The sequence below is a fragment of the Ictidomys tridecemlineatus genome, chromosome 9 (genome assembly GCF_052094955.1).
Source record: "Ictidomys tridecemlineatus isolate mIctTri1 chromosome 9, mIctTri1.hap1, whole genome shotgun sequence".
NCBI lineage: Eukaryota > Metazoa > Chordata > Mammalia > Rodentia > Sciuridae > Ictidomys > Ictidomys tridecemlineatus.
The window spans coordinates 137084855-137110103 of NC_135485.1; positions in this window are offsets into that span (position 1 = coordinate 137084855).

A 25249-nucleotide genomic window follows, 5' to 3' on the forward strand; every position below is an offset into this window, starting at 1 on the left:
ACACTTTAAATATTTTGCCATATTCTCTGCTGACTTGCACAGTGTCTGAGAAGTTATAATTAGAAATCTTTTATCTTCTTTTTCTGGATATTTATATCTTTCTCCATTTGGCATTTTTTGTGCTATTTCTTTAAGTAATCTTCCTACTTCCTTTATTTTTCTTATTTTTTAAGTTCCTATGACTGGAATATTTAATATTTGAATATTTGTCTCATATATTATGCAGGCTTTTTAAAATCTTTCATTTTTTCTCATCTTCTCATTATATATTTTCAAATAACCTATTTTCAAGTTTTTTTCCTCGATCAATTATACTTTCAGTGTTCTCTACTGCAATATTTTCATTTCATGCATTCTATTTTTCAGCTATAGGATTTGTTTTATTTTTTTTCAATATCTAATTCTGATCACTTATTGTCTTCCTCATTAGTTGAGTTTTTTCTCTGTATTTTCTTGACATTTTCAAAGCTTCCTTAAAGCCATTATTTTTAATCTCTTCACCAAGAAGTTCATGCATTTTATTCTCTTTAACAAAACTTGTATTTAATTTATCTCTTTGGTTATGCATTGTTTCCTTTATTATTCTTGAGTCCTATGGTTATGTGTTGGTATCTATGCATTTGAAAAATTAGTCACTTAATCTAATCCTCACAGACTTTTTCTGGAAACACTCTTCAACAGTAAGCTTGCCCAAAGATTCTGGTCAGGTTGTCGGCATGGTTTCTAAACTTAGGAACATTGGGGTGTTCCCACAATAAGGGACACCCTATGTCCAGATCTATATTGCTGGGTTGGAACCTGTTATTGCTAAATAAGTAATATGGACTGGAGTGTGCCCAAAACCCATACCTGCCACTGAGGATAATTTGCAGAAGGAGGCTGTTGTAGTCTTCTGGTGGTGTACTAGGATGGAAATCAAGCCTATTTCATATAGGCTGTGATCTCCCACTTGGAACTGGGGCTAATCTCAGGTTCAGGCCAAAGACATTGTCCTAGAGTCAGGGATTAATATGGGGGACTGAATGGTGAGGTATTTTACAATATAAACACACTTTTAATTTTTTTTTTCTGCGATCTGACAGTATTTCTCTTTACACTCTGCTTCCTGGAATAGGGGAGGGGTGCTTTGGATAAGATAAAACTGTTCTCAGTGTCCTCTCAATACATGTTTTCTTATATGTGTACTGTGATCTCTCACTTTGTTTCTTTAACACTTGTAACTGTAGTTTTACATGTGCCTAGTTGTTTAAATTCATGTTTCTGCACAGAGACAGTAGCTAGGAAGTCCTGTTGTACCATCTTGCTTTGTTTTTCACTTCAGAAGTAATGGATGATTGTATTTATTTTCATACCAATCTTTTGTGGTAATTACAACTATTAGTATTGTATTTTCATTTTATAGCTGTAACTCCTGAGCTCCAAAAAAAAGTTAAATTCTCAGCAAAGAGAGCACTAGCTAAGACAGCACTCTGATAAATTATATAGTAGGACTTAGCAAGAAGTATTCTGGTTAGCATGTATTTTTTCCTATTTTTTCATATTAATCTAACAAGAAAATTTGAAAGCAATAAATGGTAAAGAAATAGTTGCTTTTTATGTGTATGTAGTCATTTAAAGTTTGTTTATATAGCATTAGATGTGAAGCAAACTCTAAAATCATGCTTTTATCTCATAATTCCGAAACATTTTGTTTATAAGACTGTAGGGGTTATAATTAATTTTTTTTCTTTTCATGTTTTGGTGACATTTTTCCATCCAATTTTCAATTTTGCATATTCTGATATAATGAAAAAATGCATGATTTATTTTAAATTTTGGCTACTCTTTTGAGCAAATAGCAAAAAATCTAGTAAATTTTTTTGTCCAGAGACTAATGTGGCATATACAATATGTTAGTCAGCTTTTCATGTGACTAAATTATGCAACAAGAACAACTTAGAGAAGTAAAATTTTATTTTTGCTCATAGTTCAGAGTTTTAGTCCATGGTGGATCAACTCTATTGCATTGGTGCAAAAGTGAGGCATAACATCATGGAAGAAGGTCATGGCGGAGGGAAGCTCTCCCCTCATGGCAGCCAGGAAGCAGAGTGGGAAGAGGGAAAGGACCACAGTATAACCCCCCTGCCCAAGGAACCCACCTCCTCCAGCCACTTCCCACCTGCCTACGGTTACCATCCAGTAGTCCTTTCACAGGAGGATGGACTGATTAGATTACAACTCTCATAGTCCAATCATCTCACCTCTGAATATTATTGAAATTATACAGGAGCTTTTGAATACCATGACATGTATTTTACTAAATAATTAACCAGATACTCTTTTCACATTTCAAGAAATAGTTGTTGATTATTGTGGTAAACACCATAACAATCTCCCACAAGATTCCCATCTTAGGCTGTTCAGGCTGTTATAACAAAATTCCAGAAACTGGGTGGCCTATAAGCAAGACTGCTATATGACAGTTCTGGCAACTGAGAAGTACAAGCCCAAGGTACGCGCTGATTCTGCCTCTCATGTGCACCCACTTTCTTACATATGTCTGTCTTCTCACCATAACCTCACAGAATATTAAAAAAAAAAAGCATGGAAAAGCTCTCTCTGAAATGTCATTATGTTGGGCAACAGCCCCTGGTTTTCATTCTAGGAACTGATCAAGGTTCACACTCTCTGTTGAAGAAGAGCGTGTGGCCTCCACTCTCCTCTTTGTCAAGTGGTTGCTGTTGAGACCCTTGTCCTCTCCCAGACATGCTATTTCATTGTTTTCCCCTAATATGGATAGATTGAGAATTTTCTAGATTTCTGGGTTATGCTTCTCATGTAATTAACAATTTCATCTTTAAATTCTTTCTCTTCTTGCATTGCACTATAAGCAATCCAGAGGAGCAAGCCTACTTTTTTAACGTGATATTTATACACGTCCTCAACCAAAGTCACAAGGAATAATTTTAAAACCTGCCAAAACCTTGACTTTAGCCTAGTGTTACCCATGTGAGACTTCTGACCTAAGGAACTGCAAGTAGATTTGTACTCTTTTAAGTTAATACATGTGTTAGTTTGTTTTTGTGAATTTGTTACAGAAGTAGTAGAAAACTAATAAAGTTATAAATTGATCTACTGGCCTTTATGATAACATGGGGAATGTTTGTCATCTTATTCACTACTTTAAAACATGAGACAAATATCAACAGAGTGCCTTGAATAAAGTTTTTGAGATGATGTAGCTATTTACATGTTTACCTATGAAAATATTTATCAAAGTCATAGTAGATTTTTTAAATCAAGTTTCTTACAGTAATAGGTGTGGGTGTCTCACATGTGCCAGTAGGGGGTGCTCGTGGACAGGGCAACAGGCTGCTGCCAGACCTTCTCTGACTGAAGAAAGGGCAGTTAGAGTAACCATCCTGGGAACACATACACATTTGAAGAAAAATTCAGAACCTACCACTGAAACGAAGCCAACTACAAAAATCGATATTTTACATTTATACTTAGATACTTCTTTCACATATGAATAAAGATTGATCTTAAAGGACAGCTTAAATTTTAATTTAAAATTCATTTAATTTGCATAAAATTTGACAAAAATGAATTCAACTGTGAACAAAAAAATTATGCCGTTTAATGGAACGCCTATATTTCTATCCTGTAAGTTTTTAGTTGGAGGAAAAGGGCATAGTTTGATTGCTGTAAAATTTGGATGAAAACCTAGATATTTGTGTTGTTATGTAGCTTTTCAAAGCATAATTTGTTGTCTGATAAATTGGACATCTCTGGCTTTCTCTATATTTTAGTATCATATAGTCATTAATTAAACCACTTTTTCACTTTTGATTTGGAATTGCCCTAAGCACTAAATCATGAATAGTCCTAGAATGTTAGTCTCACTGATTTTTATTTACGTCTATATCTCTACCTGTGTCTCTGATATTGTTTTCAATATTTGCCCACCTATACTCACTTGGATTCTTTATTCACATTGAGGATAAAATTTATATCAAAAACTAAACTATATTAAAGAAAGTCTTGTGATGTTCAAACAACCCATGAAAAATGATTTTGTAAAGTAATTCCAAGAGAAAATGTGAACACACACACACACAGACACACACACACACACACACAAAAAAAATTCCTCTATACCTGGTATAAGGGCAGTTCTACCAAGCCATTGTCTTTTTATATGTGTGTAAGTCTTCAAAAACCACATCAAAGGCCCAAACCTAACCCAGCCCCAGGGACCAAGTTAATCAATTGGTTTATTTTTCTGCGGTTTTTACCACTGATTTAAACTCGTTCCCTGATTCCCATAAAATAAGAAACATCTTGGTTTCTTGCAATCAACTCTCTTGAGTTACATCCATGTTTTAGTAACCTGTTATTGATTTCTTCCCAAATTTCACTCTATGTAGGACAAAGTTGCTGCTTTGCTAAAGCATGGTCTTCCAACTTAATGACGTCATGCTGTTCTGTAGCCACTCATTCACACAGGTCTAGGAAACCACAGCTACAAGCTGTTCTCCATGTTTTCATCATCTTGGAAAGTTCTTGGCCCATCAGAGCTCCAAGACTCCCAGGTTAATAGCATGCTACTCTAGTCCTCTTCATATATTTTGCTGCTGAAATATTTCCTGCCAAAGATAATAGATTTTGGAGCAAGTCAACACAGTCTTGGGACTGGTTTCTCTTAAACATGATTCCTAGGTTACTACTAATAGAGTATCAGAAGGTCACTACCATTAGAGAAGTCCATGTTTATTGATTTAGTTTTCTTTCCTTAAACAAAGGTGTATTTGATCTTTAGCCTTTGAAAAGGGATTATATGGAGATTGAGTGGAAATGGGATATTTATAGATCACACATCTATTAGTTTAAAAAAAAGTATCAGTGCTGTCAAAATCATCAAACCATTGTTTAATATTTACTTAAGCAGAAGAACAAATGGGTGCTCAATCAAATATCCTTTTATTATGTTAGGCATGGGGTACCTGCTTTCAATGAGTCAGTAATTTCTAGAATATCTCCCACGTACATACTAATTGGCTGCATTTTTTCATATGTTCCGCTTACCACAAGTGTGGCTTAGTTCCTATTTGCTTCAATGCTGGAAGTCTTTCACTGTGTTTTGACCTTTTAGTCAATTTGGAATGCTTTTTACTGTTTTGCCACAGTTAGGAAGGATTGATCCATTTCTATGTTAGGCTCTTACACTAGATGGCCACTTTCTATCTAGGTCAAGACAGTTCATAAACAGCTGAACACATATTTTATTGGTTTAATATTGCAGGTGGTTATATCACTTTCATAAAAGAGCTTTTACTTTCTTTAATTTCAATGTAGAATCTGGCAAGCGAACTGATAATCAATCACATTTGTTCTGTTGCTTTTTAAAAGCTTAAATGTTAAAACGTGAAAAGCTGCTTCTGAGTAGACACAGTGGGATTTCATAAGGGGTTTTATTAGACAGACCCTACACTAGCTTAAAAAATGATTTAATTTTCAATGTGCATATAGCACTGGTATTACCATCGCAGAAGAACCTATGGGGTATGAAATATCAATTTACATTTTTTTCAAGATCCAATCTTTTTAAATAGGTGTTGTGTCTGTGGGCCAATTCCCAAGGGAGATAGGAAATGGAATGATAAAACAACAAGCAGGTGCAGCAAATGAATTCATCTTTACTGAATATTTGAAATCATGAAATTCAAGTAGCATTTACTGTTCTCTTTTATTCCTACAGCTGCAAGTTGTAATGGGAAGTGCTCTTCTCTGGGATTCAGGAGTCTTGGATTCTATAGATGGTTCTACGCCTAAATAGAAACAAAATTAGGTTCTCAGATACTAAGCTAGTGTAAATGAGGTGATCTTAATTAAAATAACTGTGCTAGCTAAAAGCCATTCTGAAAAAGTTTTCAGTTACCTACAAGAATGTCCTGAGACAATTCTTTCTATAACTGATAAAACCAGACAGTGGGCTTTCTAGCTGAAGTGAGTTATTAAATTTTGGCCAATTCTTAGCTGAGTACATGTCTTATAGTGAATATTCAATAAATGATCATCCATTTTTTTTTGCATCCTTAGAAATTTTGTTTTATGTGGTGAGCTATCAACCTAGACTGCCATCTGTAAATCTCTTCTCAAATATCTGCTGCCTCTTTTAGTTCCCTGCAGAGTGGAGGATGAGAGGTATTATATGTAAGAGGTATTCCTTAGCTATATTTTAGCAAGCTCATTATTGTGATACTGAGACATAATTAAGATTGATAATATTTACTTAGTGCCTATTTTCTTTAAAGAACCATAATCAAAATGTTATCTCATTTTAGACCTCAAAATGTTCACAGCTGCAGATATTATTATCTTATATAAACAAGAAACTGAACTTAAAGGATATAAGAGATGTCACAAGCAGTTAATTCTGGGACCAGAATTCAATTTTTTTTTGACCATTTTCAATGCACCTGAATGCAAGCACTTTAGTAACTGCTGTGGCTTTGACGTGGTTTGCTTCCTAAAAGTTTGTATGCTGGAAGCATGAGAGGTTTCTCCTGGAAGATAAGATGCTAGCGTTGGTCTTGGGGACTAGATTAGATTGATCAGGCTGTTTTTAAAAAAGGAAGTTGGGTCTCTTCTCAGGCCCTTGCTGCCTCTCTCCATGTGAGTTCTTATGCACAAGCTTCACCTAGCACTGCACCTTGGGATACAGCCCACCAGGCTGTGATACAGCCATGATGCCCTTGCAAAATGCCAAGGCTGTGCTATTGAATTCTCTAGTCACTAGAATGGTGAACCAAATAATCCTTTTTGCTTCATACATCCTCCAGTGTTTGGTATTCTGTTATAGCTCCACAAAAGGTACTAAAACATCAATCAAGCCTAAATTAGAACTGGCAAGATTCCTGTTCATTCTTAATATTTTTAGGAAGGTAGTAGTGTTTGTCTTAAATAGAACTGTGTTAATGTATGAAGGAAAATCTCCTTTGGTTAAAAAAATTGAAATATTATTGAATTCAATGTGTAGCAGATTATTTATTATAACATATTAAGCTATTTTATGCAACTGCTAATTGAATCCAAGTTCTTATTTTGATTGCTACTTAAAAATCTGAAAGAGATATCTGTCTCTCACAGACTAAAGAAATTTGGAATACTAGAACTAACTGCCTGTAGGAACATTGAATTATTTACTGAAAACTTCACATATTAGGAATGTAATATCCTAAAATGCCTGAAAAAGTTGTGAAAGATGATCCCTGAAGAATTCAATGTATGGCCAGTGACTCATATGCCAGAACGTAGTTGAATATTCATTTCTGAAGAACTTTTCCTTTGAGATATGTCCAGACACATAAAGTAAATTGTTAGAAAACAAGCAAGCAAACAAACCAAAAACCAAATTACTGAAGGAATGATTCACTAATTACATTCTAAATCAAACAAATATCATTTTCGGAATGTCTGGGACTGAGTGTTCCTGAAGAACAAGACTTTCCGACTAAAGCATCAGAGAGCAGCAGAATTAGATAAGACAAGACTATACAATGGGGAGAAATTTTAAATGTCACAGGAAAATTAGTAAGAACTGGGCAACTAGAAAAATCACCTCCATTGTTTTGTTCTCAAGACTCTGTATGAATCACATTTGGAGTTAACAGTGACATTGGGATTCTACCTCTAGAATTGTCATTGTTCTTGTATGGTCCCTGAGCGTACAGACTTTTCTAACCATCTATTTGTTTTAAATGTTCAACCAGAACAGACAACTATGTTGCTCTTTAAAAAATAATCTCCAAGTTGGTTGACTTAAAGAATGATTTATTTCTACCAATTCTACCTGAAGTTACATAAATTACATGGACTATTCTGGTCCATGGGGTGTTCACTGATATCACCCCCGTGTTGAATCCAGCAGGCAACGTGGTGGCAGAACTGGGAGGCCCAGGAAAGTGTCCTCCACTTAGTTGGGTGCTGGCTGCTCTCTCCTGGCCTCTTCCCGTCCATGTGGCACTTCCTGGTTCATGAGCTTTAATTAAGCATCCTTAGAGCAAGATGGATGAGATGGATGCTCCTTCTTACAGGAAGGAAGCAGAAACTGCTAGTTTTCCTAAAATCTGGCCTCTGAAGTTTCAGAATTTCACTTGTCACAATCCATGGTCAGAGTAAGTATCAAAGACAGCACATGTGGGAGGGAAAAAGAAATGGTCTCCATGTCTTCATGTGGGAAGTGAAAACAACCCTGTGGTCATCCTTACTCCACTGTGAGAGCCATGGCTGCAACCCTACTAACTCCCCTTTGGCACCTGTGATGAGGATTTCAGAGGAAGGTATACCTCTATACTAGAGGTTAGCAGTAACCTTCAGGTTCAAAGGAAAATGGAGAAAGAAGGAAAGGACACTGCTAGTGTGTTGAGTTTCTATAGACGCATATTAGTCATTGATAGGAGCATTGGTGAGCAATCTTTGGAAGTTTTAGAAAGGGCAGAATTTCAGGTACCTATCCTCTTTGATGTTATACACACTCATGTGGCTTTAGACAATGAATATGACATGTGTGACTTATGTTATCATTGGGTGGAAATGCTAAGAGAAAAAACACTTTGCACTGCACAAAAGTAAAAGCATGTGTTGTAATAGATAGTCCCTTGGTCTGGATACGAAAATGTGCTAAATAAACATGTGTGACATTCAGAAACCATTGTGGATGAACTCTGGACATTGTTTTCCTGCTTTAGCAGGGTTTATAGAATTCTAGCATCTATTTGGGGTGAGCCAGGAGAAAGTCACATCTTCAGCTGATTTCCTTAATATCACAGTGAATAGACTACAATAGAGGGCTTAATACTTTTTATAGAGGTAAAATTAAATGATCTTATTGAAAAGATGTTGGTGGTGTTTCAGAGCATGTTCAAATTTAGTAGCATTCTTGGTCATTGGAACTATATTGCTGTTTTTTGGCAGCTAGACAAAGAAAATTATACCCTGTATGTGTTTACCCTTTTAAATAACCTTTACATCTTAGAAATGTTTTAGATTAACAGAAAAATTAAGCATAAAGTACACAGAATTCTCTTATACCCCTTTCATCCCTGCCTTGTGTCAGACTCCCTCATTATCCCACCAGATTGGTATGCTTGTTATAGTTGATGAACTTACAGTAGTACATCATTATTACTCAGAATTCCACAGTTTACATTAGGGCTCCATTTGGGTATAGAACATTCTCTGAGCTATGAGGGATGTATGCTGCCATTATCCACAATCCTAGCAATTTACAAAGTAATTTTATTTTCTAAATATCCTCTGTGCCCTGCTTATTTGTCCTTCCTCCAAACTATGCCCTGGAAACTATTGATCTTATGTATCCCTAGTTTGTCTTTCACTGAGTGTTCATACAGGTACGGTCATCCAGTACTTAGCCTTTTAGATATACTTCTTTTATTTAAGGATAAACATTTAAAGTTCCTCCATATCTGCTCCTGGATTGATAACTCATTTGATTTTAGAACTGAATAATACCTACTGTCTGGATGTGCCACTTTTATTCATCCCTTTGCCTACAATATGCCATCGGTATGATATTTGTGTTTGCTTTCTAAATTTCACAACTATGAGTTTGACTTCAATGCCTAAGTTTTCAAGTGGACCTAAGTTTTTAACTAATTTAGATAAATACCAGGTAGCATGACTCTGGATTGCATGGTGAAAGTAATGCAAAGTTGGTTAGAAAATGTCATCAAAATGGTGATATTTTTGATATGTCCCCATATAGACTAGACAGAGTTCCTGTTGCTCCACATCTGTCAGCATTTGGTATCACCAGTGTGCTGAGTTCTGACCATTCTCTAAGGTGGATTTTAATTTACAATGCCCTAATGATATATACATGTCTCATATGCTATTTTCAGGGTTTTTTTCCTTTTTGATGAGCTTCATGCTCTATTTTTTGACCTTATTTTTTTTTTTTCCTGACTGGGTTGTTCATTTTCTTATTGAGTTGTAAAAATTCTTCAGGTACCAAAGATTATGGCCCTTGAACAATCTATTTAAAATATTTTCTCCCAATCTACGACTTATATTTTCAGTCCCTTGACAATGTACTGTCCAGAGAAGCAAATTTTAATTATAATGAAGTTTGTTTTATCAATGTATTTTTTTCTGCACTCTGTCTTGGTCACTGCATCAAAAAAGTCTCCACTATACCTACAGTCATCTAGATTTTATGATATGCAATCTCATCATTCACTTTGTACGTTTATGTTCTCTTTAATAGCCTGGTGAATTAACAAAGATAATTTTCACTGCAAAAAGAAAAAAGAATTGATAATCAAATGTAATACAGAATATTTTCGAGGAAGACAAAAACAGGCATTTTTTTTTACTTACTTTCATTGAACAGCTGTTTGTTTAATTTTTTTTTAAACCCTTATTAGTTCAGAATCATCTCATCCTACCTTTAGTTTCTCGGGAAAAATAAGAAATTTGAATAATCTTAAAAACAAATCAATATTTCTCATCTAAAGTAAGATAACAAAAAGAATAAAATGAAATTCATAAACATCCTGAATATCTTGTCTGTGTCAGTGTGTAAGTGTGTGTGAATGGAAATAATAGACAGAAGCAGGGAATTTTATTTATTTAATAGGATACCTTGAGTCCAATCCCCATTCTTCCTCCCCTTGGGAAGAGCTTATTGTTTGCTTCCTTTCTCCTGCCTGCCTGCTATGTAATTTAAGACTGATGCCTCCCTGTGGGAAGCAAAACTTGATCAGAGAACAGACTGCCTTGCCTCCTAAAGAAATTATGCCTTAGTGACTGCTGATGTTGGCTCTGTCACAATAGAAATGTATAATTAATGCCTTTGCTTCAACAGTTTTGGAAATAGAACCACCTGAAACTGATTCAAAAAGAAGGATTTAGCATTGAACCCTCTCTCTGTCTAACCATTAATGCAGTGGATTTTAGGAACCACTGCTTACTAAAATGGAATGATTGGATTTTGATACCTATGCTGTTATTGAGCTTCGAATTTGAAATACAAAACAGTGGAAATCTGCCATGCAAAAATCAAAAAGAATTGAAAAGCTAGTTCCGTAAAGGTGAGATCCTTTTGGAAGTCTGTGAAATCAAGAAATTAATAAATCTTTCTTCCAGTGTTTTAGGTTTAATACATTTTAATTTCAAAGTTGTATTTATTTATGCAGGGAAGTTTTCAATTGCATTTTAAATGCATCATGACCACAAATATCTTCAATTAACCTTTTTTTTTTCTTCTTGTTTTTGACTTGACAGTAGAGGTTGAACATCTGGTAATATGATTCAAATGTCCTCCATTCCTTCACCCTTGAGATTCAGTTAAGCTATCTGCTGTTTATATTTTGATTCAAATTTTCATATGCCTATTTTATTCTGCTGTAATATGTACTAAGGGATTTGGAATGGATGAATCCAATGCACACTTTAAGGTAGATAGCTATCCCAATCCTCAAAATATTAGTGCTAAATATAGCAATCTTTTTCAATGGAAAAGAAAGAAGCTAACTGGGAAAAAATGGCTTTGCTAACTGAATATTATTACAAATTATAAACAAATGAAATTTACTAAAATAATAACACTTAAATAAAAACCCTACCTTAGTAAGCATAGTAATCAGGGATGAGACATGGTTGCAAAGTATGTGTGTGTGTATATGTATATTGGCGTGGGGAAATACACCCCCCAATTAGAAGATATTTTTTGGTTAATTATGATTATTTGAGAATACTACTCAAAATCGTCATTAGTCTCTGAGCTTGCATGACTGGTTAGCCTGACTTTATTACCTAGATAGACCACTGCTAGCTAAGCAATTCTAAGTCATTTATGTAGTCTTCTGTCTGTTTGTTTGTTTAAAGTAGAGTGCTTACACTGGATAACATTAGAGTTTGTGAGCCAGTTGTAAGGTGTTTGGGATATTGCAAGCCAGTTGTGTTGATTGGTTAGGAGTGTTTTGCATCCTAGAAATCAGTGAACACTACATATGAGAACCTGTTTTACTTTGTTTTTCAACAACTTGTGAAATACTTGACAATCTGACAAATATCTAAATCTTTGCTTTTGTAGTTATAAAATGTGAATATAATGGTACCTGACATTCTTTTGTTATTTTGTAAATTAGCATTTTAAAATATATAGAATAGTGACTGATACACAGTGTGCTCTATATAAAGGCTATTTTCTGGAAAAAAAATAAAAAATGCAAGTATAAAACAGATTATATCAATCTCTGATACATTCTAAAAGCATTAACTAAGTGTTTTGGAGGGCTATGGTCCTATTTTAGAATCTTGGCTTAAGATAGTGAGCAAAACAAAGATCCCTGTCCTCTCAGAGCTTGCATTCCTGTTTAAAAAAGATGAAAATAAAGCCACAGGCATGCACAGACAAAAAAAAAATTACATAATATTTTATTTTAGCTGATATTAACTATTATTAAAGAGAAAAAGAGGACAGGATGAAATGATGAGAGAAATGTTTTGAAGACTTATCAGAAGTAGATATCATGTGAATATTTCACAAATTTGATAGAAAAATATGCAAGCACTGTCATAAATTCCAGTCTACACTTGTTTCTAAAAGTACAAAAGGGTTTATCAAACAGACCTATTCTGAAGCTACATCCAATGCCTCAAATGAACTTCATTTCTACCCAACTGAGTCTCAGGATATCAGTCAGACCTAGTCTAGATCACCCAGGCTTAAAACCTATTGGACTTCAAGACAACACTGATGAAGTATAAAAGGCATTAATGACCTGTGAATAATCCAGTAACAATATTTTCGTGGCTTGCCGGTAGAGAGCGCTTACTGGTAATGAAATAAATTCCAGGTAGCTAAATGAAAGGCCTGGGGAGTTAAGGGGTAAAGGTCCTGAGAGGCTTGTTGCTATCTCCTTCTAATTAACTGTTCACATTTCACTGTCAGCTGCTCGGCATCCCATTCCAGTTACAGTAGTAGAACCTGTTACATTAGCTAAAAATTCTTATTTTCCTCCAAGCCTCATGTTTCTTGAATATCTTGAAGAGGGATAATCTCCCTCTTCAATGCAGTTCAAAACCTGGGTGCATGGAGTAGCAAGAAGGCATGGCGTTGTAAGGGGGGAGAAAGTTTGTGCAAGAAGGAAGATGAAGGAAACACAGTCCATCAAAACTTTAGAATTTATGTCATTCCTCTATGAATGTAATGGGTATTTATTTTCTGATGGAGTTATGGAGTCATATAAAGAATAATGATTTTTATTATTTATTTATAAAGAATAATAATTTTTCCCACATCTTACCAATAAAGGTCAATAATATCAAACTTATGCATTTATTTAAAAATCTATTTATCATATTTCTTTAATGGTAGAGGATTTCTGGGTACCTATGTGGATGTCTTCTTAAATTCCTTTTCTCCATATTAAAATATCAGAAGTGAAAAATTAATTATTTGAAAACATTTTTCTGTTTGTATATTTGGTGAACATGTTTTACAGTAGCTTTTTATCTATATGAGTGCTATTTAACATAAAATATTTTAGAATCAAAATCGAGCAATTTGTTTAGTGACATGTGAACACAAGAAAGGCCATGAATTAAAATGAAATTTTAAGGCCTCTAGTAGTCAAGAGTTTTACAGAGAATGAGAAATAGATATGACTTTCATGTATCACATAGTTTAAGGATATGAGGGTGAAGAATGAATTTAATACATATGTATTTTTTTTTCTATTTTACTGTAAAAACTTTGCTTATCCCGGACCCTTCAAGTGTTTGATGGCTTAGAAAATAAAATTACATCTTAATTAGACTTGATTTAAATACATCAAGCTGCTTTCAATAATACATTCGATATAAAACATTGTATATGTCTTTCATGTATTTATAAGATATTTATATTTTTAGTACCATACTAAATGTATGGTACTAAAAATATAAATATTTTATATTTTTCATAAGTGTGTATGTTTTCCCTTAGGTAATAATGACAATACATGGAAATGGAAATGTTGAAGACTGAGTATACAAAGAAAGAAAAAGGTATTTTTTTTCTAAAATTGTCATAGAAAGCAACACAATATGGAGGCTTGAACAGCAGAATGCTGTTGTCTCACAGTTCTAGAGGATAGAATTATAAAATCTAGGTGATGACAGGGCTGGTTTCTTCAGAGTGTTGTGATAGGAAATCTCTTTCATGCCTCTGTCCTTGGGTCTGGTAGCAGCAGGCATTCTTGGCTTGTGGGTGACCTTCTCCCTGTGTCTTCATATCATCTTCCCTCTGCATGTCTTGGTCTCTGTGTCCACATTTATCCTTTTTATAAGGGTGGAGTTAAATTAGATTGTAGATTATCCTAATGATCTCATCTTAACTTGGTCATTTGCAAAGACATTATTTTAAACAAGATCAAATTCACAGGTATTGGGATTAGGATGTCAATGTCTTTTGGGAACATGATTCAGATGACAGCAAGATATAAAGACTTCATTGTTTATGGCAACAAAATATTACAGTTAAATCCTGTTCAAATATATCTTCATAACAGCAATTTAGAACAAAATGAAAACTTCTTTTTAAAGGGACTTTCTCAGTCATGTTCAAAATGTTATCATTTCCTTAAAGAAATTTTTTTAAAAAAGCATTATAATTTCGTTGCTTAAAATATCCACTAGCCAGAACATTCGGTATGATTGCTGTTCTCAGGAATTGTTATGTACTATTAGCAAAGATTCAGAAGCTTAATTAATACAAACCATATATTAATACAAACCATGATTAATACAAACCAGTTAATACAAACCATATATCATTATAAAATAAATCAGCAAATTTTGAAAACTGTGTTTGCATGAGTGGAACATGCACAATATATACTGAGTCCAAGTTTAATCCATAATGAGAACAGGTATAATTTCATGTTTGAAATAAGAATATTTATAGATATTTTTCTTGAGTTCTTGTCAAACACAATTTGATGAATACAGTTTCTATTCCTTAGTATAACTGATATTAGTAACAGAAAAATTTTAAATTGTGTGTGTTTTTTGTGTGTGTGCAGTTATTTGCATGTGCAATATGTTGCTCTATTTGATGTGCATTTATTTTCCAGAAAATTTTTAAGACCTTTGAAAAATTGAAATGGTTAATTTCAATTACACTACACTGAGTATGGCCTCAGATTAACCTGTATAGTTTCCAGATTAATAGTAACTCTAGAAGTCCTGTATGTCATTCCCAGTGAATGGTAGCCTCAAGCACACAAATATAATACTTTGGATACTGACATGAAAGATCAAGAGGAATTTTATGAGCTACATTCTTATACACCAAGTGATACAAATGGGTAAGTCAACTAGAGGAGTCAGTGTAAACTGTCCAGTAGTTTCATTAGCACAATGTTTGTAAGAATCACAGAAAGAAAAACAATCAGGGTGAATGGAAAAAACAACTATGTGTTTTGGACTCAGAACTCACCCCAAATACACCTGGGTACCTGTATTTTTTAACCTCTTTTTTTTTAGAACACTTTTTGTTTGCTTATATAAAGGAAGAAAATGGAAAAGAGTCCCTCCAACATATCTCTTCAGGCACACAGCATGCAGGAATCCCGCTGAGGTTCTCCCAGCCCAGTAAACAGATTTCCCATATTCACTTGCCTCACCAACAGCTATTTTTAATCATCTCCGTAGTTTTAAGGCACTGGGGGAATAATTTAAATTTAATTGTTTTGTTTTCAGGTCTGATGGGTGCAGATTTAAAGCCAGAACACTTTTCATGCTTGTGTACTTGAAAAACCATTCTGAGAGGATCCACAGCTCAGTGAAATGTAACGAAAAATAATTCTGGCCTCTTCACTTAACATGTTGATGTGCTGAACAAATTTAAAATCATAGTTCAATAAGTCATAAAATATGAAAGTACCATAGCAGACATCTTGTCAGCAATCCTAAGATATGGGTCCAATAACCCAATATACATACATCAAAAACATGGGACATTGCAAACAGGAGATGGAGGCATTAGGGTACATTTATCATTCATACTGCATGCAAGGTTAGGACCCTAGCTTTCTTAAGATGGTTCCACTTGAGTGGTGTAGGAATGAATGTATCTCAGGGCTCCTTCAGCTTCAGAGTTACACATTACAGTGTAACAGATTTTTCCAGCAAAAGACACTTTTCACACCAACAGAAATGAAATACATGGGGTGTAACAAAACCTTGACTCTTATATAGTGTGCTTCCTTTAATCTATGCACAGTGTGCAGGTGATCTTTTATATAATATATAAATAATAATTTCATATTTTCAGATGTCCCTCTGGTCACATTAATACTTGCAGAAACTATCAAGTCAATTTTAACAAATACATCAAACTAAAGTCTGGGAGCATTCACGATGATTGCTGGACTCAGGAATTATTATGTACTGTTAGCAATGATTCAGAAGCTTTAACTATAGTCAAAGAAAGCATAAGAAACAAGCAATGTTTCTTTTTTCCCCCCTTGAGAACAGCTGCTAGGGAACAGGTTCGGTTGTTTCCATCTCTGTTTGGCTGCTGGCTGCTTCTTGCCTTCCCCAGTGAACATTCTCCACAAAGCCCCAGGGACCATGGGGAATCCTCACAGAAAGCTGGCATGAGGTTGTTAAGGGGACTTTCCACCTCCGTATTCCCCTAAGAAGGGGAGTCCTCCCGCTGACGTTTATTAGGGTGTTTTTTAGAACCAGGGGCATGTGCGTTAACTACGTAATCTCTCAGTAGGTGTGTTACACTTTCCATTTGCTTCATGGGAAATATGTGTATAAATGTCTTTCCTATGATACCACCAGAGCTAGAGGACTAAGTCTTCTTTAATTAGTTTAAATTAATGTTTTATTTAAGGATAATGATGAGATCAGAAAAATAAAGAGCGAAGCTGGAAAAAAAAATGATCTTTCATTAATATAGTGCTTTAACAGCTATCAGAGAGATTTGGTTCTGTATTGGAGGGAAGGGGTAGAGAAAAACTTAAGGGTCTGAAAATACTATAAAGGGCTTAGTAGGACCCATTTCAGGAAAACAGACACCTGACCCAGCATATTGATCTTGACACAGCCCCAGAAGATGTCCCTTTATTTGACAATTTCAAATTACCTTTTTTTTTCTTTATGTTGAACAATTGTAAATAAGTGCCTACACTACAAAGAATGTTGGCAATCAATCCTGAATCTTTAAGCTATACTATGGTTATGACTCCTTTGTAAAAATACTGTCAAATACAATGTAATTTTTAGCTGTTTTAAAGGAATTTAACTTACTGAAAAACAAAAGAAGCCTTTTAATAATATTTAAAAGTTTCCTATAATTCCTACATAATAGGCATTTCTTGAGTTATTCAAAGTAAAAAAGATAAGTTTCCAATAAATCTGTATTTATGGCCATTTGAAAATTTCATATATTTTTTAAATGAATAAACAAAATATATTTAAAAATATTACCTTTTTAGCAAAAATGTTAACTAAGTTCATTCCCTTAAAAGGAATCCACATCTGAAAGGTATTTCAATGAAAATGCATGAAATTAATTGACACAAATGTATTCATTTAACTCTTTGATTTTTCAAAAATGTCAATCCATTATTCCACTTTATCTCTTTGTGCTTCCAAAATGCATCATTTGCTATGAACTTATATTTTGGCATGTACCTAATAATCATCCACTTATCTGAAAGTTAGAATACAGTAAATATAATTGACAACTTTGAAAATACATATGAGCATACCTCCATAAGGGTTGATAGGTATTTCCTGTATAAACATTTATTAAACTGTATGTTTTGTGTACTTTGAACATGTGCATTCATTATACAATAATATTTTAAAATTTTATATTAAGGTATTAGAGCAAAGGTTGCCCTTTCAAATTTATCCAGGTCATTCTTGTATTAACCTGCTAAAGTAATTATCCACCATCTTGTCTACCCACCAATATGTATCCCTTTCTTCCACATTTTAAATTAATTTTATTATTTCATTACAATTTATTTTTAAGACTGATACAACTCTATTCTAATTAGCTTACATTCCAGTGTCTTTTTGACATTTCTAAACTCAAAAAAGTAAGGTTTAAAATTCCTTAAAGATCATAGACTGAAACTCTGTTATTTACTAGGAAAATGACAAACGAGGAATCATCATTTTTCATATTATTTTCAGATCATATTAAATTTTTGCTGATATATCATATTGAATATGGACTATGGAGCTATAAGCACCTTTTTCTTGGCATAGTTATCCTATGCTTAGTGTGAGTGTGTGTGTGTGTGTGTGTGTGTGTGTGTGTGTGTGTGCGCGCGTATGTATATTCCCAAACCAGCTAAACCCTTTCCTAGTGCTGTGTCTTTTCCTTATCCATCAAATGTTAATGTGGAGATGTAGTTTGTACTATTAAGCTCATCAACTCTTGCCTACCAATGTTCCACTGGATTCTTGACCCTGCCTTTTACACTCCATTTCTAACTTCCCTTAGATGGTCCTTCAGATGTAAAAAAAATTTTACTAGGGAAGTTAAACAGATAGGGAAGACTTATTCCTACCTATTGCAATTGGAGTCAAGATAACTCAATTCCACTGAAATAAAAGGAAGGGAAGAAAATTTTAAAGGTTGGGTGGCCTATCAGCAAATTGCTGGAGACCTAGGTGAGGAGGCTCATCAATGGCTTAGGCCTTCTGTGTTTGCTAACCAATAAGAGGCTCACAGCCTTTCATTCAGAATGGAAGCCACAGCTACTGTCTTTTTAAATAATTCTAGTCCAAAGAGATAGTTTCCAGATCTTTGGGAAAGACATTTCTGGGCCAGAGCCTGGGAGAAGATTCTCATCCTAAAGGGGTAGAGAAAGAAAATACACTTGCAAGTTTTCTGAAGTAAATATTCAAAGAGAAGGAAGGGGTCTATAGTCAGGGGTAAACATTCCTAAAATTTATTACAGCTGTAGTTGCCAGATCTCAAATGGGTTCTATCATGATTGTAAAGTAATCGAATATTCCCTAACAAATTCTTGAAGGTACCTTTTTCTCCTCAGCCCCATCAGTCCTTCATCTGATTCAAGAGGTAGAGGAAGGTCAAATTAGGATTAAGCACTTTAAACAAAGGAAAAATTATGTTTTAACGGTGATGCTATTTGATCCTATCTGGAATAATCTCCACAGATAATTATAGAACAAATAATCAATAACTAGTCAAAAATTCTACTACATTGAAAAATAGAGTGTGAAGTTTCTTTTATAGAATAGGAGAACATTTAACCATATAACATATTTCAAACCAATTATTTTCCTTCTTTTGAAATAAGATGCTTTTCCTCTTAGGATCTAGTAAATTGGAAAGCCATTTTCTAAATCCTCATCTTCTATGACTGAGCTTTTAAGAGGAGGAAGTAGTTTTAATCTACTTATATACGTCATCAGGAATTAGGGTATGAGTGAGAGGACATGTTGAATGGAGGAGATTCAAAATCCAGTGAAGCACAACATGTTACAAAATAAACATAGGTTACTAGAAGGAAAATATGTATGTTTTGACATAACAGCTGATTCTTTTCAGGCAACTAAATTTGGAAAGTGAGAAATTAATACTTATTGTACTGGGAAACTTCGAGAGTTTCTGCATATCTCCACAGCAACTAGGCCAGTGCTGAATAAACAATATATATAGAACACTTGTTGATTTTTCTTCCATTAAAATAATACAAGGCTAAATAATCTGGCAAAGACCAGTACTAACATAGAAGCAATTTGCAAAAAAAGGAACAGTTCCCATTACTGAGATATAACATCCAAAAGAGGTAACTCTTGTAAATGGAAAGTACCTTAGTATTGCTCATGCATTTGCGGTGAGGTAAAAACATATATTATCATAGCATTATAGGGTCAAGAGAAAAATAATCATTTTTATGTTTGGGTACCACATAAATGACTTCTTTAAATCTTACAACAAAACGCAGTATTACCAATTCAGAGATGAGGTCACTGAGGGACGGAAACACTCAGTTGTCTCAAAGCTAGTGCATCTGCCTTGGTAATCATCATTTTGAATGAACTTTGGCTACAACACTTAAATATATTGTTTTCTTTGAATCCCTACATGTAGAAGATCTTTCCTGAGGACAAAAGAAAACCCAAATAGTGTTAAAACTCAAAAAAGTAAATCTTTCTCCCTTTCAAGTCCTCCAAATACTTCATCTGAGGTTCCTGTTGACCCTACAGTCCAAATATATTCAGAATTCAAGTTACTCTGCATTCCCTCCTGTGCGTCCATCTTCTGCAGGGCCAAGGTCATTTCATGTGCAGATTAGCTTCCTTGTTATTCTCTTGCCCACAGGGCCAGTAACATAATTTCTGAAGCCCAATACAAAATGAACATATTTTGAAAAATAGGTAAACACAGGAGGAAAAAGCTGTTTCAGTCCTCTGTCAACCTGCTAGCTGAACCAGCACATCAGTGCTTCCAGGCACTACCGGGAGAATGGTGTACTCACTACAAAACTTTGTAAGAAATCATAAATTTCTTTTCTTTTAAGGTATTCAGTTTTGTGTGTGCAGTTTTGTGTAGCGATACTCTAGAGGGAGGTTTTCTAGTTATAAAAGTTTTTTTTTTTTTCCACAGAGATTTTCAAAAATCTCCTCTCATAAAGGAAAATTGCTTACTTTATCTATTGGGATTTGGTTTTCTCACTTTACATAAATTTTCTAACAAATGAAATCACTAAAAACAAAAACATGGGAGGAACTACAAACAGCTCTTGTGTGAAATTCCTTTTTTGTTTGTTTGGTTTTGTTCTGTTCTATTTCTACCAATCTGTGGAAAGTCTCACACCAATTTCAGTAACTTATCTCAAGCTTCTGCTGTTGCTTTTGATCCCCTCTAGCTGGTTCTATTGGAAAAAGAAATTTGAATTTAACTGTTTCATTATCAACAAGAATTTTCTCAGTCTCAGAAGAATATGCTTGAGATACATAATTCTGTGGCTGAAAAACCAAAGGGGTTGTATCTCTTCTAAAGCAAGCAATTTGACTAATGTTGAAAAAAGAAAACGAAGTTTTTAAGCACTGTAAAAGTGACTTTGTTGCAAACACTTTTCTTCAACTTGAAAAAGCCAATTGGTGACTGTTAGGATCAGTCTCAGCCAGCAGCGCTCTAAGTCCCATGCTGTTTGACAGGGATTATAGAATGCAGGATGAATCATCTTTTAAAATGTTATTTCAAATGCTAAAATAATGGATTTGGGAGAATATTATAACATTTCCTATAAACAAACCCAAAAATATCAGTTAGCTTTTCTGGGAGTATTTTATTATTACTTACCTTAGTTTGAAAATGGAAAAAAAAAAAAAACAGTAGCTCTTTAATGTATTGAAATAAGATTTGCATCTATTTTAAGGTTAATTTTTAAATCATACTTGTATGCTTACATTTGTTTGAATAGGGTTTTTTAATTTTTTTAAATTTAATTTATTTATTATTTATTTATTTTTTAGGATTCTAATCAGTGGATTTACACATGCTAAGCAAAGGTGTTCCCACTGAGTAACACAGTCAACCCTGATAAATTTTAAATCTATAATTTAAATTTTATAAATTTTAAATCTATAGTTCACAAAATAAAGGATCATAAATATGACTGATAAATATGGTAAATACATTCTCAGAAAGATGTGGTTTACTTTTGATAAAAGAAACTACTTTAAAATGCATATAAGTAACAGATATTTAATAATTGTTTATATAAATGAAGCAGGCGTCATCTTACTTGGAAGATACACATTGCCCTAAAAGAGAGCAGGACCCAGGTCAGGGAAGCAGGACTATGGAGCTGGCCTGGCCACAAACAAACCATGACATTTACAAAATTATTTCATCTCTAACAGTTTCCTAGTCTTAAAATGAAGGTGTTTATGATCAGAATTCCTTGGTAACCCCAAAAATTGAATGTTTATTCAGAAAGCTTTTAAAAATAAATTGAGGGTGAGAGAATTTGTCTCACAAGGTGTCTCCTTAAACAGGGAGTTCTTTTTTTACTTTTTTATTTTTGTTTTATTGATTTTTACTTTTTTTAAGTACATGATTGTGGAATGCATTACAGTTCTTATTACATATACAGAATACAATTTTTCATATATTTGTACATAGAGTATGTTCACACAATTCATGCCTTTATACATGTATTCTTTTTGCATTACAATTCTTATTATACATATATATCACAATGTTTCATATGTGTTTAAGTATAAAGTATGTTGACACCCAATTTGAGTCTTCATACATGTACTTTTGATAATGATGTCCATCACATTCCACTGCCCTTGCTAATCCCCTGCCCCCCATTCCCTCCCACCCCTTTGCCCTATCTAGAATTCATCTAATCCTCCCGTGCTCCCCCTCCTTACCCCACTATGAGTCAGCCTCCTTGTATCAGAGAAAACATTTGGCATTTGTTTTTTTTGGAGGGATTGGCTAACTGCACTTAGCATTATCTTCTGCAACGCCATCCATTTCTTTTAAGCTTCCCTCTCTCCCTCTACAGTAGAGTGCAGGTGGACCGAGCTGGAGATGCAAATTCCTTCCCTTTCTGGAGAAGGATTTCTTCAATATTGAAAGAGCATGGAATAGCAGATATTACCATAAGTACCCGCTGAGCCCTAAAAGAGTCCACAGTTTGCACAGATATAGGCAGAAAAATTAAAATTGCAATTACCTCATTCTTCTCTGTAGCTCTCTCTTTTTTTTTGCTGGACAGAAGATATACAGAAGACAGATGATCAGGCCATTAACTTATAGTCAGTACAAATCATGCTTGCCTATGCTATTGTTTCATTTGAAGATGTCATCTGTGTACAATAGGGAACAAATTGTAAAGCAATTGAAGCCTGGAGGATTCTGCAGAAAGATAATGACATTTTCTGGTTTTGCTTCTTTCTCATCATAGTTCTTGCTCTCCTTAAATCATGTATGACACATACGCTCAGCACACATTTATTGCAATTGGGGTTAAACCTATGGAACCTATGCCATTATAGGAACTGTCTACTTGAGAGAAGAGATGAGGTGAAGGGATAATTTTCACTGTATAAAATGGAACTTGGTCAAATTTCTGTGAATAATTAGAGATGTAGGAATCATTACTTCAAGTGAACAGATGCAGGGGCTAGCCTTGACAACTGGACTTTTGTAGCTGTTGGCGTGGTTCATTCCCTGCTAATGATACATTGGCGCATTCAGACTCTATCCCGGGCAGTAAGATATGTCATAATATGTTTCTAATTTTGCACAGACTGAGGATTTTACACCTGATTAAAACAACCACCTGAGTGGGGGTACCTGCCAACACTTAACTCCACACAAGTTTTCTTGAAACAAGTTGTCTAAATCCATCATCTATTTAAAGCTAATAAGAGAATAAATTGAGGTTCAGAATCTCCCTGTAAGCCTAACAAACACTGGAAACTCCAATATTCTTTATTTTATTTTATGCTAATTTAAAAGTGGGTATGTTCCATGTACCAATTTACATAAAATACTGTTGTAGTGAAATGGAAAGCTATGGAAGAGTTGGAAAACATCAGTGGTTTTCCAGTAATTAGATAATGCTCGATGCCAATGTACATTTATAAAACTAAAATATTAAGCTATGTTTAAATTATCTTAATCATGGAAATTAGTCATGGAAATACAGGGCAACTTTATCAAAGTGCTAATTAGCACTCTCCTATGACGTCCTATAGGAACCCCTATAATTGCTCTCCACCAGAAAAATGGCAAGCCACTTAATTAAGAAGGACAAATGATATTTAGATTCTAGTAGCTCCCCAGCATAGTGTCCCTAACATTTAATAAAGATGAAACAATATTGTCAAATTCTAGTAATGAACTATCTAATGTATTTGTGTGCAAGTTTGAAAAACTGATGATTTAAGTCTAAACACAAAGTACAAAAGTAAACAAAATTTCATGGAAATAAAATTTCAGTACCTGGTCATTATCAGAATTATATAATGTTGTGTAATGTGTGCACCTGCTATATAGAACATTTCATATATAACATTTTATATCTTATATAAAACATTTTATATAAACACAAATATTGGTGTGCTGTTACTGAGGGTTGAGGAACTCAATGAAAACTGTAAATAGACATAATCTTTGAGTAATATGATTTTTAGTAATATTTTATAATATGAACTATATAAAGGATTGAGTATACTTATAAAATACCAATGAGGGTAACATAGAAAAATATGTGCCAAATGTAAAATATATTTGAAAGTTATGTGAGATCAACTTTTGAAATTATGCTCCAGAGAAGTATACAATGAGCCCTATCACCAATAGCACTATTGAATAGGAAAGTGTTATTCTCTTAGAAATTGGGAGTCTTCATTAGTAATACATGAGTACAGAGCATTTACACCTTTTCTTACCTTCTCTTAGTATGTGTGTTAACTTGACATAAATAAATTTTAACATTCTTAGTCCACTATATCCCTTGACCCAACCATGCTCTATTCAAAACTTTGTCAAAGGACATTCTCAGTCAGGTGAGGGCAGCAAAGAGCAGAGAAAAGAAAAAGTACATTTCTCTGTCCCTTGGGCTCAGTAGCTAGGAAACTATAAGAAGCAGGACAGACACAAAGAATAGCTCAGGCCAGGGATATGTGTGGCATTGAAGCAGGCAGGGAATTTAATCTCATGAGGATTTTGCACTGCAAACAAAGTTTTACAAATAAAGTGAGCCACAGCATGCAGATGGAGGGAATATGAGAGTCCTTGTGCACAGTGTTTATAGTCATCAGAAACCAAAGCCAGATGAAGAAGACAACTTTAACAAGGCATTTGGGCCCTGAATATACCTTTGAGTGCTAGCTGCTTTGATCAACAGTCCTTCAAAATTAGGCAATACTACTAGATAGTCAGATCTAGCCAGAGCAAAGCTCTACACCATCAAAGGAAGGGAAAATAAAAACCTCATCATACTCCATCAGTCCAGAATTCAAGGTAATGCTTCCCTACAACCATACAGGGGACTTTTGGGAAAGGTAAAAATTGTGCTCAGATCCACAGGAAAGAGACAGAAGTGGCAACCTGTGGGCCAAAACTATATACTCTTTGCCTCTCTTATCTTGGAAAGAGAAAAATAAACTAGAATATTTGGTTGAACTAATAGTTGGCAATAAAATAACCTATAGCTTCTGTAGAAAA